This window comes from Trichechus manatus, unplaced genomic scaffold (assembly GCF_000243295.1).
Source record: "Trichechus manatus latirostris isolate Lorelei unplaced genomic scaffold, TriManLat1.0 scaffold00178, whole genome shotgun sequence".
Lineage (NCBI taxonomy): Eukaryota > Metazoa > Chordata > Mammalia > Sirenia > Trichechidae > Trichechus > Trichechus manatus.
The window spans coordinates 2,182,712-2,186,481 of NW_004444114.1; the positions used below are offsets into that span (position 1 = coordinate 2,182,712).

General features: G+C 31.6%; 1 protein-coding gene across 2 annotated transcripts in view; it reads right to left on the reverse strand.

The window, feature by feature from the left end:
• BMPR1B (bone morphogenetic protein receptor type 1B) overlaps positions 1 to 3,770 on the reverse strand; it is a 216,741-nt gene that overhangs the window by 94,983 nt on the left and 117,988 nt on the right. Inside the window, exon 1 of one of the 2 annotated variants that reach the window (XM_004387007.1) lies at positions 1,492 to 1,622. The exons of the other annotated variant lie outside the window; for it this stretch is intronic. The gene's annotated coding sequence lies outside the window, so the exon portion shown is untranslated. Of the gene's footprint in view, positions 1 to 1,491; positions 1,623 to 3,770 lie in introns of those variants that run through there. 2 annotated transcript variants of the gene reach the window in all.

Sequence of the window (3,770 nt, forward strand, 5' to 3'; positions counted from 1 at the left end):
ATCATAGTGGATAGCATGATTAAAAATTTCAAATATCTCTGTATTTTAAAATATTTAATGTAGAGGTGAAAGTTCACATTGTTGGAAAAGAAATGAACCATGATATCCTTGAAAATAATGTCAAAGAAGCAAGTAGGACTTGGCAGATTTCCAAGCCAGGAGCTAGAATTTTATTCAGTGGAGTTTGTATCAGTGCTTTGCTTCACAGAGTTCTGAAGCTAATCAAAGTAGATGTTCAATTTACCACCACACCAAAACTTACTACACAGCTTTATGAAGCACTCCCAAAACAGCCTAAAGTGTAAAACTACTATGACCAGACTCATATATGCAAAGAAGAGAAGGGACAATAAAGCCAGACAGATTAGAAACCAAATCATCATGTTTGTGCTTTTTCCCCTAAGAAAAAACCTGGAAAGCATTAGGATCTCTCTGTTTCTAATCCTTACCGTATTCCATAACTGGATAATTGTTAATACCTTAAATAAGGTGCATATTGACCTAAACATACATGTATATATTGCTACTTCAAATGTTTAAATATTTAAGCGATAAAATGTATATATTTTTTGAAACTAAGCTTAGAATGCAGTATTATCAAGTACTCTTATCACCAGTGACTTTTAAGAGCTATCTATGGTGAAACAGTATGGAATAATGACAACCAGCAACAAAATAACTTTTTTTTTAGAGAAGCTAAATATTAGAAAGCCACTATGGAGTTTTAAGAGAAAAACTGTAAACTAAAGAAACAACTATTTAAAATCTGTTTATCTACAGGGCTTTATTTTACACCTATATAGTATACCAAGATAGATACCAAAAATGACACGAATTATTAAATATACTTGCTTTAGTTTCTTCCAGTGTATACTTTATCTTGCTAAAATAATTTATAATCTTCTTGGTAAATATTAAGTGACACAGTAACTGTATTTTCAAAACATGCATTTCATTTAATATTTAAATCATTAATTTATCCTCTTTTGAAAAATAATTTTACACTTTTAAAAATGCATGTTTGCCAATAAGCAACCTTAACTTTTATACTTTTATAATCTATGAACTTAGAGTTATATGACATAGACAGCAGAATTCACAATGTCAAAAACTATAAAAATTAAATTATACTACAAGGCTTTACACAGCCAAAACACTTGATTTTAACTATGACAATGTTGGTAAATGTTTTGTGGCAAGCACACAAAAACACTCATTAAAATAACACATGTAAAAATTTCACTAGTTTAAAAGTAACCTAAATTATATACTGTCGGGACAGTTCAGCTAAATTGCCTTTCCTAGGCACGTGATTTTTGTACATAAAATTTTTTGAACCCTCTGAATTGTTCCATTCCATTCTCTATGCCAAGAAAGATTAAGTTCTAACATCGTTTTTATGCCAGAATTGGCTTAACAAACCTTGCTTAAACTTTTTGGAGGAGAGAAAAAAACAGCCTCTCTAAGATACGAAGCTGTCTCACTACTCACTTTTGATTTCTGTATGCTTGATGTACTGTTGCCAGGTTTCCTGGGATAAGAGACAAGAGGAGGCACAGAATTGCTAGAGGTTTCCACTAAAAACCCAGCACCACAGGCGGCACTAATCCTCCACCTGTGATGTGTTAGCAGTTAAGAAATGCAGTCCAGACTGTGGTTGCCTAATACAGCTCAGCTGTTTTTCTCAGTACTCCCTTTGATTATAAGCTGGCACAAGAGATTATTCTAGTCAGCCATTAAGCTATGTTCAGGATACATGGCATATGACAGCGGAAAGGTAAAAGAGAAAGGAAACCCTAGAATTCAAAAAAAAAGGAAAGAAAGTCACTAACCAGCATGTATTATGTAACATTTCCAGATGGTTAAAAGATGCCTCTGATTTTATGCACAGCAGAAAAATATACTGTACTTAAATATCTAGAAATCTCTTTTTTATAATACCCCTCTGCCACTCAGAATGATGCTTCAATATACAATATCTTAGGCTTATTTTAAAATAAGCATAATCTCACCAACTGATCAACTACATAAACTTTTAAAAATGTGTCTTTAAAATTTACCTTTACTAAATGTCAAATTCCTTTTATAATTTGAAACCTGTCAAATTGTTGGGAAAACCGAAAATCACATTTTTTTTTAATTAAATCCACCATACCATTTGACTTGACTCATAAAAATTTTTCAGATAAAATTTATATTTGCAACACAACTAACCTATTCATTGTATATGGTTAAACCAGCATAAAATATTTGCTTGAGACACTGTAAAATTAATAGCAAGTCCAAATCAATTTAACAAATATTTGTTATACACAAGGCATCTCACAAGCACTTTAGCCACACAGAAATGCAGAAGAAATGGCCACTATATTCATGATGCTTACAATCTCATTGGGGAGAGTGACATAGAAGCAACCATTTTTTGTTCTTTTGTCATAAAAGGGCTGCTGACTATTCACTCACACTAAAATTTTCACTATTTCCTTTTATGCTCTATACAAACACAAAACCATCTGTCCCCAGGCAAATATCTGAGCCACTTGAAACAACTACCCTAAAATCTTATCCAAAAACAAATACCTTTTCCTAATTGCAGAAGGTTAAAAAAACAAAAAAAAGTTCATTTATATACACAAGAGTTAAAATACAGAAAATACATCGATTTTCAAGATATAAATATATTTAAATGTATTAAAGAATGTATATGATATTTTAAGTTTTTTGTTGTTTTCACTGTTTAGATACTAATTACCTGCTAAGCTGAGCACTGTACAAAAAATGTTATTAGAAAAAAATCCATATACATGTATAGGATATATGTTAGGAGCAAGAGGGTCAGAAGAAATTCCTGTGTACATAACACTTTCATCAAAATTTAAGTTTTCTCTTATGCTCAGACACTAGTGTTAGAGATAATACCACATTTAAAGTTCCAAGTAACACTCTGAGGTCAATTATTATCATTTAAAGAAGACCATGATTCAAGAGGTCTGTCACAAGATGCTATATTAGTAATCTCCTATTTCCAATAATCCAGTCTGAGCATTCAAAATTAAACTGGTTGAATTGAGTGCTGGGTATCTGACTAGCTATACATAGAGTGTATAATTAAAGATAAAGTGTTTTTTTTCTGAAATTATAGTTAATTGACCATAAAAACAGTTCTGAAATTCTGCACCACCATCCACTTTTGCTTTTTGATTTGTAGGAATGAGATTGCCAAAGGACTATCTTGTTGACTTTTGGGCAGAAACACCAAGGAAAGCTCTGGATTGAAACTACATTATGATGATGATTTTGTTATCTTAAACCTGGGCATGGTACACATTGGAACACTCTGGTCTGATGATGCTCAAGCTGTCCCTCTTTTGATAAACAAATAGCTTCAGTTTTCAAAACATTCTTCAAAAGCACTCATATTCATTTTTTAAACTGTGTAAAGCCTAGTAGCCTCAGAGGTCCAGTCATTAAAAAGTCTTACTGATCTTACCTTTACATTTTCTTTCTTTATATACTTTTATCCAATTTGTATCTCCTTATTTATGCCAATAATGTGTCCGTACATACATTATATTCTACGATAAAAATGCTTCTTTCTTCAATAATGATTAATATAGGTAGGATATAAACAAATGACAAAATAAAGAACAACAACAACAAAAAATCCTGAATCCAAGATGCTACATGGAAAATAATTATCCCTCACAAATTCTCTCTTCAGGTATTTATTTTAGGCTATACCAACATAAGGCAGAGATATCTGTGTGTTA